The 16,181-nt window shown below is 41.8% G+C and overlaps 1 protein-coding gene across 3 annotated transcripts in view; it reads left to right on the top strand.

The window, feature by feature from the left end:
* Cpvl (carboxypeptidase vitellogenic like) overlaps positions 1–16,181 on the top strand; it is a 123,718-nt gene that overhangs the window by 32,451 nt on the left and 75,086 nt on the right. The gene's annotated exons all lie outside the window — the stretch shown is intronic.

Here is a 16,181-nt window from a genome sequence, read left to right as displayed (position 1 = left end):
GTACTTTGGTCAATACTATTTAAATGGTTCACTTCAAAGTGGACACTTTAAGTTTTGGGATGCTGTTGGAGACAGTGGTAGAGGTGTTACTATGCATAAACAAATTTTTACCCTACACATAATGCATAGTAATTTCCTATTTTCCTTCTTCAAAGTGGATTTGATTTAAAAGGCAGAAAAAACAAAGGAAAACTATCCCTAGGAGGGTGATATTTATATTTATATTTATATTTATATATAGCAGTGTTACCTATAATAATTGGGTAAATTGCTAAAGCCAGGGTAATTTTCTAGTTAATTTATTTTTATTGGTACTGCTGGACCATATTTTCTTCTCTTTTCATTTCTGTTTTCTCAACCACATGACCAGTCCATTCCAAATCAGCCTGCTTGGGATGGGATGGCAGTGGGGCAGATGAGAAATCCAGAATTCCAGGTATATTTTTGCTGTCTCATGATGACCTCTAGACCCGAGAGTTTTTAATGTCTTCTTCAGTGTTAGTGTTGAGTGGGGAAAGTCAGGGGCCTTCAGCTCGGAATTTAAGGAGAACACTCAGGGCAAGATGAGCTAAGGTCCGCACCAAACGGGAGAGCTCTTTGGCCTCCTGTGCCTCTCCTTGTATCCCCGGCTGGAAAGCAGAGTCCGGAGTACAATAGTGCTGTCTGTCCCCAGAGCTCTTCTACCAGGGGGACACAGCAAGATGCAGAAGGCGGAGAATGAACCACCAGAGAGAGACAGAAAATAACCAGCTGGACTGTCTTGAGGAGACCTGATTTAAATTAAGCCTAGTCTAAAAATATGCTCATAGCTGAGCTTTTTTTAAAAAAACTTTTTTTTTTCATTTGTTTGCTTGTTTGCTTGATTTTGGCCATACTTATTTTAGACATCAGTTGTATTCTTGAGTTCAAACGTAATTTGATAATTTCTGTGAGTTTCTAGAAAATTTTATTCTCAAAATCATCTTTGTTTCTTGACTTCAATATCTATGTGTATTTCTTTTCTTCCACACATCATTAACTCCCAAAACCCGGCTACTAAAATCTCTCTGAAGTTTCTTATCTAACGATCTAGAAATACAAATATGGATTTACTTATTAAAAATCAACACATATATATTGTGCATATTTATGGGATGTTTTGATAAATGCATATATTGGGTAAAGCATTGCACATATTTTGGGTGTACCAGGTTTTATCTGTATCTATTTTGTAATGTTCAATTAGGATAAGCATTTATTTCCTCAAATATTTCTTTGTGGTGAAAGCATTTAAAATCTTTTCTAGTAGCCTTTTTGAAATATACAAGACATTACCAAACTCTCTGGTCACCAAAGCTTCTTCTAACTATAACTTATACCAATTGACTAACCTTTCCCCAACACTTCCTGTAGGCTACCCTCTGCACCTTCTGGTAACTACTGTACCCTCAGCTTCCGTGAGATCAATTTTTGAAAATCCTCATATGAGTGAGACCCCATAGTATTAATTGTATAATAGTATTAATTCTTCTATGCCTGGCTTATTTCAACTAATATAGTGTCTGCCATTTTCAGTCATGTTGTCAGAAATGACATTTCTACTCTGGGCAGAATAGTGTTCCACTGTATATATTTACCACACTTGCTTTATCCATTTATTCGTTGGTAGATACTTAGACTGACTCTGTTTCTGTTGGTGGGAATGCAAATTCATACAGCCATTATGGAAAACATATAGAGGGCCTTCAAACAATTCAAATTAGGACTACCGTATGATCCAGCAATCCCAGTACAGGATATACAACCCCCCTCAATTAAGATTAGTATGTCAGAGAGACATCTGCACTCTCATGTTTATTCCTATACTATACACAATAACCATAAAATGGAATAAACTTCTGTTTTCTGTTTTTTAAAGTCTCTTGCAGTTCTGTGTCTTTCAGAAACTAATCTACACACATATTTTTCTATCATACCTATCACCATCACTGAGTAGTTATTTATTAATTTTTTTGCATTCGTTTCCTTTGCTACTATAACAACTTGTCACAAACTTAATGTCCTAAAACAACATAGATTTTATTATTTCACAGTTTTTTAAGGTCTCAAGTCAGACAGAGGTCTCAGTGAGGCTCAGATGAAGGTGTGGTCAGCACTGTGTTCCTCCTGAAGTGCTCCCAGGGAGATGTCACTGCCTCTTGCAGCTTCTAGATGCCGCTTGCCTTGGCTCATTCCTTCCTCCATTTCTGAAGTTTGCAGGGCCAGGCTGAATCCCTCATCTCTCTGAGTCCTTCTCACATCGCATCGCTCTGGTGATCTCCATCCTTTTGTCACTTAGCTTTCTCTGATTTGTTTCCTGCCTCCATCTGCTGCTTTTACCAACCTTTGTGATTATGCTGAGGTAACCCAGAATTATTTTTATTTTTAAGGTCAGTTGACTGGCAGGCAACTTTATCTTCCCTTTTCCCTAACAGAGTCATGGGTTCTGCCAATCAGGGCGATTTTGGGAAGCTATTATTCTGCCAAACATAAATACTTGAGAATCACTTAGATTGGTGATTCTCAACATGTTCTTTCTCAGTGATCCTCACATTTGTAATATTTAAGATTCCTTACGACTTCTCTCAGAGATTCTGATTTATCAACTGGGAGAGGCGCATAAGTTGCAGAATTACTATTGGACCACACACCCGTGCCTCTGGCGCCTGGCCCCAATATGGCTCATACTTTCACTGGAAAGAAGCACCTGAAACAGTCAGTTGAGATGGAGAGTGTGGGTTGTCCCCTGCACCCACGCGGCATGAAGGTTAGAATGGGTGTCAAGAGGCAAGCACAACCTTCAGAAATCAGCTTTTGTCATGCTGCTTGAACCTGCTGAGCGCAGCCTCCGCCTGACCCTCCTGTTCTCATTCTGTGCTCCCGACCCCCACCTCAGCCGCAGACACCTGCTTGCTTCCTTTCTCCTCTTTGTTACCTGTTTATATACCAGTAAGTTCCTCATTAACTTTTGAATAATCCAGATTTGTAAAAGCAAGGACGAATGGTAAAGGAAGAGCTGAGATAGACACAAAATGAAAAAGCAGGATTTTTTCTTCCCCTTCCCCAAGCAGGTGAGAGGTAGAGGATGGCCTCCTCGGAACATAAATTGGGTCAGTGCAAGGGTCTCGGGTTCTGCTGTCCTGTTGTTGCATGAATAAGGCCTGAAACCTTCCTGTTTTAAACAGTGACTGGTCGCTTAGTGTGCTGTGATTGTCCCTCTTTAATTAATGAAAACCTGAGCAAAGTGTGTTCTTTTGGATTCAGTTCTATAGACATAAACGCATGCTTACATGGTCCAAGATGAATGTGAGGCCATCAGAACAGGAAAGGTCTTTAAGCACGTGCTATTCCATTGGAAATGATAGGTGCAGCTTCAGGGCCGTAGACAGGTGTCACTTTGTGGCACCTGGGACCGATGGTTCCCAGACCTCCTCACTGAGAAGCCCACATATGGAGTCAGGGCTTCAGGGCTTCCAGCTATAAATTAAAGAGCAAAACCAGTGTGGTGTGAAGTGGATAAAAGCATGCCAGAAAGAAAAGCGCCCATTACTAAAATGGAGGAGACTCCCTTTCTCTTGGCAGAAATTTGAGGTTCTGTCTGTCACAGGGAAGCAGCTGATGTTGTCATCAGGAAAGAAATGACCCTTTGAAAAAACCAAACGTAGAAAAAATAGAGATTCAGGAAGGATGCTGCACTTGTAATATCCTCTGAGTCATTTTTTGAGATGCTGTGTCTCAAATCAGTTTTTATCTTCCTGTTAATTCTGAGATTCCCTCCTTGCTATTGTGCACAAATCACAGAATAATAAACTCCAGAACTCCAAATTGGTGCATGGTGGGGATAGAGCAGAAAAAATGAGCAGGTAGTCTGTCTGGCATCAAAAGTATAATGAGGCCAATAAAAATTCAGCAACTAGAGTGGCTGCTGTTAAGTGAACATTGACTACATGCTAAGCACTGACTTTTTCTTATTGTAGTCTTCTAAGACCCCCAGGAGGAAGGAATTATTTTCCTCATTTTATAAATGGACAGAGTGACAGAAAGTAAATAATTAACCCCAAGTTACTCAACTGGAAATGGCAGGATTGGAATTTAAAACTAGGTGTCTAACCCATAAATCTTCGCTCTTGACCATCATCTATTAAATCCTGAGAAAAATAAAAGAAGTCACGGAATGCAGGAGTGTGTGGTAAATAAAAATTGAAAAGAATGGTTTCTTGAGTTAGGCGGGCTTGGGTAAAAATGGCTCCACCTCTTATGCCACATGCGACCTTGGCATATTTCCTAGTATCGGTCAGCTTTAGTTTCCTGTATTTAAATTAGGAATCAAAAGAGCTATTGGACAATGATTTTGAAACAGCAGCAGTAATGTTGCGTTTTGAGTTGTGCCTGGTAATAGTAAGTATACAATTGTTATTTCATTATGATTATGATTACTCTTATGTTATTAATGCAAATACCGTACTATGAAGAGCTAACCCAGTCACAAGTTGGGAAGTTAAAGAAGAGAGGAAATAGAGGGAAATTCCAAGTCAAAAGGATGTGTTTACCAGCCAAAAATGTGGACTCATTGGTACTAGAAAGGAAATTACTAAGTAACCTTGGGATTTACCATATTGAAGAAGATAAAGGATATTTAGATTATTAGTACATAAAATTGTCATCCTATCATTGGAGATGTCCAGTATTTGTCTCCATCTGAGGTACTGTAAACTCGGTTAAGCAAAACTTGAAGATGAGTTTCCTCAGGTATCATAGAGCCCAACTTGAGGGAGCTCAAAGTTAGGCTGGGTCTTTTTTATCTGAGCTCCCTGTTTTGTTCTGATCAAGGAAATGGCTGGGATTCCTGGAATCCTTGTTTCTGTTAGGTGATCACAGGGGCTTGGACAGGGTGAGTCATGACTGGAATCTGGGGGTGATGGAGAAAAGGAAATACTCAGGATTCTGCAGGGTGGACCCTGCATAGTCAGATACCAGGGAAATCAAGGCAGACAGGATTAGGTTAATGGCGTACCCTTAAATCACTCATCTGATGAACGGGAAGGGAACTGCCCTGATACACCTCGTCCAACACAGAAGGTATCCACTTTGGTGGTACAAGTCTATCTTCCAAACTGTAAGTGGAAGAAGCAAGATAGCCTCTCCTCAGAGTAGAGGGGTAGAATCAGGCCCTTCAGGGCATCCATGTGGTCCCAAGTACACTCATTTGTCTGAGCATCTGGGCTTCTTCAGTCAGCATCTGTGTGGTAGAGGTCTGGAATCCAATTTGCTGAGGCTCATCAGAGCTACCTACAAACTTAAAAAACTATGATGGATCCCCCTATTCAATGTCCAGCCCAGCCAGTAGGAACTCTGGTCCTGCTGATCTGATCTGGAGGGAGCCCAGGGACCAGTGTTTCTAAAATACTGATATTTTCAGGCATGCAGAATGAAAATTAAAGCACATTTGCTGAAAAGACAACTAGTCATTGGGCTTGAATCTGAGGGGAAAACATACAGGACAGGGATTCCAATTCCAGGTTGCAGTTCCCGACTGCATAACTTGGGGCAGGACTTTTATACTTTCTGAACCTCAGTTTTCTTGAATAGGAATAAAGATATGAAACCTTGGAAATATCTGATGTTCTGTTCCATTCTTGCCTTTTTGTTTCTGTAGTGGGCACCAGAGTGCCCACAAGACATGCTTACATATGCTGTCTAAACTGTAAAGATACCCAGGAGTTCTAAATCAAAGTACAGGTTGAGAGGATGAGCCCTTGAGCTTGCAACCTCTCTGGTAGCCTCCAAGATAGTCTCTCATGGTCTTTGTCCTTTGTATACGTGCTGTTATATAGTCTCTGTCCATTTGGAACCAAGGCTAGCCTTCGTGACCACTGTACAATGACAGAAATGATGATACGTGACTTCAGGCTAGATTATAAAGGGTAGTGCGGTGTAGTATACTTTCATCTCTTGAATCCCTTATTTGAAAGGAGGGTGGAAGCCCTTAAAGCCGCCATGTAGAAGGGTCCACATAAAGAGAAAGTGAGGCTTCTTCTGCCTTCCAGCAACACTAAGTTGGGAAGAGTCCAATTCAGCCCCAGTCAGGCCTTCTGCTAGCTGCAGGCAGATGATAAATTGGCTGCAGCCTCACAAGAGACTCTGAGCTAGAAATGCCCAGCCAGATCTCCCCAAATTCTTGACCCACAAAAAGTATGAATGATAATGTATTATTGTTTCCTTAGTCTATTAAGTTTGGGGGAATGTTAACACTCTGTCTTGTCCTTTTGGTCTATAACTGTGGTATCTGGAGATGGGTGGGTAGCATCTGCTTCTTAACCTTGTTTTGTTCTTGTTGTTATCGTTTCTTTTGCAGTCCTGGGGATCCAATACCACTTTGCCCCATTCCCAGTCCCTCTTCCTAACTTTATGGGATGGCAACCTAGGGATTGGTGATTACTCTGCATGCATACATACGTGTGTGTGTGTGTGTGTGTGTGTGTGTGTGTGTGTGTGTGTGTGTGGTGGTGGTTGCTGCTGGCAGTGGTATGTTGCCACTTCTCTCCATTTCTGCTTATTACTTTTTCCTCAAGAATAGAGCTTAAGCATTTTTCCTGTTCAGCGAGTACGATATTTAGCTTTGTCAACAGAGGGAGCTGGAGGGACATTCCAGGAAAAAGTTGGCTTCTCTTCTTGTTCCTTATCCTGTTTTGCATTTTCTTGGCCTCACTGCCCAGATTGCCTTTGTGGCCTTTGTGAGAACATCCTGTGGCACTCAGCCTTCCCCATGTACCCAAGGCCATCAAGGTCCTCAATAGAGGTTGCAGCCCTGATTTTGTCCAGGTGACCACTTGGCTGTGCTCCCTTTAAACATGGGCACTGTGTTTTATCAGTCCCTTTTCCACAGCTGGGACAAAACACACACAACTTAAAGAAGAGAAGTTTATTCCCACTCCAGAGTTTCAGTGGGTTCAGTCCACTGATGCCTGGCTCCAAGGCAGAAATTATATGAGAGACTGGAATGGGGAGGGGGCTATTTACCACATGGTGGCCAGGAAATGAGAGAGAGAGAGAGAGAGAGAGAGAGAGAGAGAGAGAGAGAGAGAGAGGAAGAAGGAGGAGGAGGAGAAAGAAGAAAAAGGAGGAGGAGGAGGCTGGAATAATCATGCTGCAATCTTCTAAGTCTTGTTCTCAGTGATCCACTCCTTCTGACTAGGCCCCACCTCTGAGTGTGAGACTTTTTAGGGACATTTTAGATCTAAACTACAACACTCTGCCCCTCACCCCAGAAGGTTCATGTTTGTGCCATTATGTAAAATAAATTTAGTCCATCACTACTAAGAGTCATCAAAATCTTAATAGTTTTAGCATTGCTAAAAAGTCTTAAGTCCAAAGTCTCCTCTGGTACTCAAGACAAACTCTTATCTGTGACCCTTATCTTATCTCTGTTAAAAATCAAAAAGAAAGTTAAATACCTGCGATATCTATTGGCTCAAGGTACACATTCTCATTCTGAAAAAGGAGGAATTAGTGACTAGACAGAAATCAGATCAAATTAAGATTGAATCCAGCAGAGCTTACATTGTATTCTATAGCTGCTTGTCCAGCATCCAGGCAAAACTGTGAGGCATGAGCTTCAAAGAGCCTTACCACTGTGGTCTTGCTGCTGGCATGCCAGTGGGCCTCTGTTGGTACTGTATCCATTCACTGACTGCAGCTTTCCTCAGATGTTCCATGTTCTCTGTATCTCACACTTCCTAGGGTTTCCACTCAACTTTACTCTCACAACTTCATGTACTGTCCTGTTATGGGTTCCTTGCACGGACTGTGACCTTGTCACATGGAGTGTTACATGGACTCATAGATATTGGAGAAGCTTCAGTGATCCTTTAATTTTCATTCTGCATGCCTGAAAATAGCAGCACTATATGGATGATATCAAGGTCTGCTGCCAATTTAAGCAGTCATAAGACTCCTTGAACCACAGTTGCAGCAGCTTCTGAGTACCTGGATGGCTGAATTTGGGGACGTACTTCCCTGTGTGTCCTTCAATAAGTAGGTTGGCCTTGAATGAGCAGGCTTCCCAGGGACTGTGTGTTCTCAAATGGAAGATTTATAGTTTTGTACCTTTGAGCTTGAAATGGGTGGAGTCTTACTGATCTATGAGATGTCCTTAAGATGTATTTCTTCATGTTTCAGTATAAAAAAAATTGACTTCTTAATGCTAGTCTTTTCAGCAAATGTGCTGTTCTTTGTTCCAACTTCTCAAGTGTTTTTCTTGCAGGTGAAACTATAAACTTTTCAGACTATTCAAGATTGCCATTTCCTCCTGATTTTCAGTGTAGATTTGGCCAAAAGCAGCCAGTAGTACCCATGCCACAACCTGAATGTTGGATTACTTTAAGATTTCTTTTGCCAGATTAGTCTACCATCCAGTGTCAATATCCCATAAAGTCTCACAACATGGGCAAAATACAGATAAATTTTCTGCCAAAATATAACATACATGGTTTCTCATCCAGTTCCTAATGAAGTTTTTCTTTCTAGCTGAAACCTCCTGAGCCTGTATTATATTGTCCACATTCTAGTCTGTATTCTGGTCTTCTGAATTCTACCAGGATCACACTAAGCAGTCAAGTACTGCTCACAACATTCTGGGGCTTCTCTAGGTTTCATCTCCAAATCTTTCCAAACTCTACAAGCCAGTTCTCAAGGCTTCTGAACCACATAGTCCAGTACAATCACAGGGATGACCCTTCTCCTGGTACCAAAATTCTGTACGAGTCACTGTCCTGTTGGGGAGGATCAACATACCAGACTCCTGCAACTTAATGGAGGAGAACTTTATTTTGGCTCAGCATCCTTGTAGGTTCACTCCAGGATCAGCTGGTTCCAATGTAGCAATGAATCATAGAAGGACATGGCAGGGGACAGAAACTCATCCCATGACATCCAGGAAGTAGAAAAGAAAGGAGCTTGGGATGAGAATACACTCTTCCAAGTCATACCCTCAGTGATCTGCCTCCTCTATCCGGATCCCACTTCTGATCTGGAGATTTCAGGGGACATTTTAGATCAAAATCATAATCCTATGCATTCCAAGCTTTTCTCTCTATGTAACCCTCTTAACAAGTTGGTTTCTTTGGAACAAGTGTATCAGGGAACTTAGCCACCCAGTGGGTTTCAGCCGTATCTTCTCCACTGAGGTCGTACAGATAACCATAGGAAGATCCTGTGCCCTGCTTCTGGGCTTGACCACCCATCATTACTGTCATCTCAGACTCAGATATTTCCTGAGCTTTCTTTACGTACGTATGGTTAATTCCCTATTATAGTTGTACTTCTTTATAGTCCAATTTCCTGTGTCTTGGTGCACACCTGCTGTGTTAATTGTGAGCCCCTACTGGATGCAACCCCTGGAAGAGTAGGTACTGTGGCATTCCAGCCTTACTGGTACCCAACCATGCTCCTGACACTTAGGCCTGCTGCAGCTTGTAATACAACTAAAGACCAAATGTTTTCAGCTGATTAAAAACATAATAGATTAATTACAAAGTGAAAATTTCAGAGTAACTTCAGTCTTCTGTTTGGATCCTAAGTGACAGAGTCACCCATTCTTCCCCTCGTGCTCAGAGACACCCAAACAGGAAGTGAATTGGCATGCAGAGTCTTCCAAACCTTGGATCTGGAGCAGCCAGTTTTTCTCAGCTCTGCTCTGTCCAAGACCGCAGTCACACTCACTGTGCTTCATTCTTCCCTCTTGGCAGGTCAACATGCTTTGCTTTCTTCTCCTGGCACTTGGGTGATTTGGCCAAACTGCAGTTTTCAGGTTTCCTTGTTCTTGGATTATGCAATCTTCAGTGAATAACTATGGTTTCTCCTAGAGCCACATTATGATTGGCCCAGTTTTGATCAGGTGTTTGTCTTTGATCCAATCAGCTAAGGCTGAGAGTTCTGGGTCATATGATATAAACAAAACAAATGGGGTTTTTCTCTGATGAATGGAAAGTCTGTTCTTAGGAAAGAAACGTCGGCCAGACGTGTTTCTTAAAATACTTCTGTTACAGGTAGCTACTAATCCATTGGCAATGCAAGAAAGATCTGGAGATGTTGACAGTTGTCATTACTAATGTCATCAGGGATCTGGGAGAACAGTGGGTATAAGAAAGCAAAGAAAAAGAAGTAACTAAAATTGATAAGCTAAAGAGCAGTATATTTACAGGGATATTTGAATTCTGCAGAAAGATGTATGCCTGATTCCTTTTGGGTAACACAAATTTAACATGGAGAAGAAAATAACCTTTTCAGTCATTTTCTTCTGGGGCATCACGAAACGAAAATAAAATGTCTTCCCCATCCCTGCTTTCCTCCTCTTTCTACAGATTTTTGGCAGGAGGCACAAACAGCAGCCATAGCAACTTGGGAAGAGTCAGGTAGACTGGTTAGGAAGGAGAATAGTAGAGAAGATTCTAGTGGGCCTGGAGCTTGTTCAAATTGAGAAGTCAAAGCCTGATGGGAACCTGCGGGAACTTGGGAGTAGTATAAAGACGCCTCACACAGAATAATTCTTGAAAAAGTTCATTTTCTAGACGATGATGCAGTGGCAATGATCGTAGTAGAGGCAGACTTCGTGAGGGTCAGCCATAAACACTGCAAGGAAAATTCCTTTGAAACACACAGAAGTCTCAAGCAAGTTGTTCGTGTGTGTTGGGAATATGTGTATAGAATTAAAATGGTTTTACGTACCTGCTTAACAATTCCAGTCACAAAACTAATTGCTTTAAATAAAACGTTCTGCCTTGATTAACACCGTTAGTGTGGCAGCTGAAGTATCAGTGGAACAGGAATCTGTGTGGTAAAGTGGGAGTCCATCCAGACGTTCTTGGGGGAATTGAAAGACATTTACTTGGGGTCCTAATGACTTCAATTAAGATAGAACACATTACTTAAACCAAGCAAATGATCAGCCTCTGCATATAAAAGTGTAAAGGAGGCTTTAATTAATTTACTAATTGCCCTTCTAATCTTAAGCGGTACCATGGATTTGGATTGGTTAGTACTTTGGTTGTTGCTTCCTCTCCCAAGCATAGTATCTTTCCTGGGGTGGAAAGAGAGGGACAGCTACAGCTCTGGGCGTCAGGAGATGTCTGTTTGCTTTGAATGACTCCTTGGTCCAAATTGTTTCCTAATGTGATGAGGTGTCTAAAATTCCCAAGAGCCATTCCAATAGGGTCCTCTGTGTAAAGCACAGCCATATTCCTGGAAGGTATTATAATTATCAAGTCTTCAGCACCCTCCCATCCATCTACACTGACTCACTCTTTCTGTGTCACACATGTGGCCTAGTGAAGTTATCTCTACGCCATTTCTCTTTCTCACTAATGTGGAGGAAAGCCGAGGATCTGGTCTGATGAGAAATGAGGTAAAAACGAAGAGAGCATCATGGTGAGTCTGTGCAGGCAGGGCATATCCATCTGGAAAGAAGTGTGACAGGTTAGTAATAGTTTAGTTTCTGTGGGGTTTGCCTGCTTCAAATGACAGCCCACGAAGATATAACATAGATGTTTTGTCACCATCATTGTGAATAAGCAATGAAGTGTGCTATGTATTAGAACTAGTGACGTTTCCTCCTGCAGAAAATCTGACAAAACACATAACCTGCCTCCTGGGCATCATGGGGAACAATCCTTGAGGAAGGGGTAGCCAAGTTCACGAATGGCCACCAGGGGTCGCCATAATAATTGAAAGGGCTTCTGAAGCAAAACCACCATTGTTTCTTGTTCACCAAAGAAGGGTCCAGCACACCCACCTCTTCTGTTACTACACATACTTCTCACTTAAAGATATAGGATTCTTTTGCCCTTTCTACAGTATTTATCATTTCCTTGTTGTTGTTGTTGTTGTTGTTGTTTTGATCATTACTTCTGATTATACTACCAGCTCACAAGTTAATAGAGATTTGTTTTTCTTCTTATATAACTGTTCACCACTAGATTATTCATTTTAGCTCAAATACTCCCTCTTTAGAGGCTCTGTTTGAACATTTACCCCACTGTCCCTCTCGAACTATTTCATATCACGCATCTATCTATCTGTTTGTCCCTTGTCTGTCTTCCCACTCTACCAGAATAAACCATCACAGCTAACATTAAAAAAAAGGGGACTCAGCATTGCTTTTAGTGCTCGGCCTATATCAGCTGTATAAACCTCCATGCAGCCTTTTCAAAATACAGACACTGTTATCTGTATTTTCAAGCACAGGACACTGACACATAGAAAACTTCCCTATAACACACAGCTGTAAAATAAAATAATTGAAATTTCAGCTCTGGCAGTCTGGATTCAGAATCCATGTTCTTAACCATTAAATATTCTGCCTGATGATGAGTAAGAGTTAGTCTGCATGCACAGCCCTAGACAACGCCCTGTGAGTAGTTGATGTTATATTAGATGAATTAATGCATTGTGGTAAATTCATAGTGTCATGCTGTTCAGATAAAGGATGGTACATACTGCCATGAAGAGATGTCCCCACGGAAGCTGCTGAGTAAACATAGCAAATATAGCAAATCGATTATATTTTGATCCTATTTTGAAAAAAATATATAGCCTATTTAGCAGGTATAAGATACATGAATGTGTGTGTGTAGATGTATAGATAGATATTTATGTAGCACATACAAATATCTGAAGTGGTAAATATTTCTATGGTCATTTCTAGGAAGAGAGATTTTTAAAAATACCAATATTGAAAAAAAAAGCTTTAATTAAGAATGCTCATTTTAATGCAGAGTTGTGATGGCTCAGGCCTGTAATTCTAGCACTGCATGTTCAAGACCATCCTGGACTGCATATGAGACCCTATCTCAAAAAATACCCACACAAACATACACAAAAGAGTAAATGTTCTTTCATATCATAAACAGTTTAAAACTTTGAAGAAGCTTAAATAAGTGCACTAATTCTTTTGTGTCATACATTCTTGAACCATAGTTTTAATATGATGAATATTTTTAAAATCCTGAATTTGGTGACGTAAGTTATTTCTTACTTCATTTCACTCTAAGTTTGCTCTATGAATTTGTTCTGGATGTCTTCATTGAATTAAAGTGAGGGACAGGACATGGGAGAAGGTCTGCATTTTCACAGTTTGTACCTGAATGTATTGCTAGGATTATCCATGGTAATTGCATTTCATTCTGGACATTACGCGTTAATACTGTGTAGTTAACATTACAAATCTTGACATTAAGATGCCATATTGTATTACAAATGTCTTCCTGCTGTGATAAAACCAACTCTTGGATATTTAGCATTATTCACATACACTTTTTTTTTTTTTTTTTTTTTTTTGCATTTAATTCCAGATAAGGGTGATACTAGCTTATGGGCCGGTTGGCTCATCCATATAGAAAGATGTATGTGTGGGGTTTTCTTTAAAAACAGGATTCTTCAGGAGTCATTGAGGCTCATTTTCCTCCTCAGGGAAGTAGGCTGAGGAGCCAGGTCAGCTGAGGTTAGAGGTGTGTGTGTGTGTGTGTGTGTGTGTGTGTGTGTGTGTGTAGCTCTTATTAGTTAAGCATTCCAAGAATGCAGTGCTGTGTGCTTCACGGTTGCATAAGAAAGACGCTTGGCACCAAGGTGTTAGACTTGACTTTGTAGTGTGACCACTCAGGATCAGGCTTTTTCCTGAGAGTCACTTTCTTTGTTCCAGGTCACAGGAAGAGACATAGACTTGCAAGGCTAGGGGAGGGGAGCCTGGAGGCAGGGAAAGATAAGCACAGACCAGAGGCCTGGATCACCTGACAGAGCAACCCCCCCACCCCCAGATTCTCAACCCCAACTGCAGGTGAGAACCACCTGGCAGTTTGTGAAAAAGACTAGGGCTTCCTAGAGGGGTGACTCCTTTAGACCCAGGGAATGCAATCCTGGGGGTTGAGCTTAAGCAGGAGGATTTCTTAAAAACCTCTACACATTATTTTTACATGAGCCAAACTTGAGTGACCCTAGCTCCCAGGGAGTGCCCTGCAACCTCCGGGAGTTCACATGGACATTTCGGGGACATGAGGGTCGGGGGTGGTGACTGGATGTGCATGGCAATCACTGAGCCACTGCAAGTCACATTCTTCATGGGGCCAGAAAAACAGTGGTGACTTCTTTCCAGATTCCATGAGTTTTCCACCCCTTAATATGTTACTTGGTTTCACTGCCAAATGATAGTAAATGCAAAGTGGTCTGGTGAGTGGTGTTAAATAGTGAGAGAGCATCTGAAAGGAGATAAATACCACATTTTCAAACAAAACACTCACCATGGGCCCAGACAAGTTAAGGCAGAGCTGGCAATTGTTTAGTATATTTCACACACATTTTTTCATCAAAGAATCACACAAGCCTGTGAAGTAGGCATCATGGTCATTTGGCATGTGAAGAAACTGAGGCTTAAGGAAGCAGAGAGCCCCACATCTCAGCTATTGCCTGGCCAGGAAGACCCACCACCTGCCTGGCTCCCAACTCTAGGGCGCACACTCTTCTTTGTAACATTTAAAGCTGTCTATCACTTTAACGTTTCCCCAATGAGACTTAGTTTACAAGACCTTCCACATGATCATGGACATTTGGGCACGTGAAGCAGGAAGATAACTTGTGAAAACCAACCAAGGAAACTGTAGGATGAATAGTGAGAAAAAATGACCAAATAGCTCGATTTTCTCTTTTCCCATGTATCCATAAATTCTAATATTTATCTGAAAGGACTGGTAATATGTGCAGAACGTACAGTCAGGTGTCACTTACTGACAGGATGTGTTCTGGGAAATTCACTGCTGGCCAGTGTCATTGCATGAAGGTCATAGAGTATATTAAGTAAACTGAGATGACTACAGGCATCACTGGGCGGCATAATCTCCTGATACTGTAGTTGTATGTGTGGTCCATTGTGGACGGAAGTATCATTATATGGTTGTATATACCAATCTTTGGGCTTTACCAAGAGTATTTTACTTAATCCTCCCAACAATTAAATGATATGCATAGGTGGTGTTGTTAATCTCCATTTCACAGATGGTGAAAGTGAGGTTCAGGTGAATTGTTGCAAATTACTCGGTTTGCGGGTCATAAAACTTAGGCTTGAGTTCCAGTGGTTTGGAGAAACTCATATACTTTGCTATTGTGCTGAGCTGACTCTTGTTGCAGCCCTCCAGCCCTCATGTTGATTCAGGTCTCTAACTGTGGGCTTCTCCCCTTCCTACCTGTTTCTTTAATTATAATAATCATTTACATTTGCTGTTATGGTTTATGTCTAGATGTCCCCTCTAAGCCTCATGTAGTCATAGGTGGGACATTTCAGAGGGCTGGATCTAGAGCGTGTGATGCTGGGATTAAGGCTGTGGTTAGCACTGCCCAAGGCGTGATGGCCTGGATGAGGTACAAAGACAAGCTTGCTGCTGCTGCTGTTGCTTGCTGCCCGTTACCTTCTGCCGGCCCCACTTGTCCATGGACTGTTTTTTTTTCTCTGTGATGCCCCTCTGCTATGTCACCCTGCCTTGGAGCCCAGCTGTCTATGGACTAAAACCTCTACAGACTCCTCTAACGTTGGATATTTTATCTCAGAAAAGAGAAAAATAACTAAGATATTTGCTGTGCTTTTATCATGCCTTAGGCATCATTTAAAGGCTGTGATTGTGTCACTTAATTCCTTAATGTTCAGAGTGGACCAAGGGGCAGCCCCTTGGGTGAAAGCCGTTCTCCAGTCCATGGTCATCTTCAGCAGCACTCTCAGCAAGGACCCCCAGGAGCCCTATCAGAGCTGCTTGAGGAAATCTGTGTGAGACTTGTGGTCTAGCCCTTTGGGTGACCAGAGAAGTCCCTCTCTGCTTTCTGTCATCAGTGCGCTCTTTCCTTGGATTCCCTAGATTCTCGGCAGTGACCTCCTAGTCACTTCCCCCTGAGTGAGTCTTGCCCACCATCACAGCCTTCTCAATTAGTCCAGGCAAATGGGGCCCAGCCACTCGCACTATCGTGACACCATCATGTGTTTGCACACTTGGGCCAAGTAGGATGGGGAAAGGTTAGATTATTTCATTTTGGCTGTGGCAGTGGAATCCTTGTTTGTTGAGCCTGGCAGGCTGAACATCCAGAAAGCAATGACATCGGTGAGGTTTACCCTTAGGTCCTGCTCTGAGCCC

Source organism: Cavia porcellus, unplaced genomic scaffold (assembly GCF_034190915.1).
Source record: "Cavia porcellus strain 051 isolate PalLab524CR breed Dunkin Hartley unplaced genomic scaffold, mCavPor4.1 scaffold_2, whole genome shotgun sequence".
NCBI classification, from domain to species: domain Eukaryota; kingdom Metazoa; phylum Chordata; class Mammalia; order Rodentia; family Caviidae; genus Cavia; species Cavia porcellus.
Note: the sequence above shows the minus strand (reverse complement) of the source record. Positions and strands in the feature narration are given on the sequence as shown.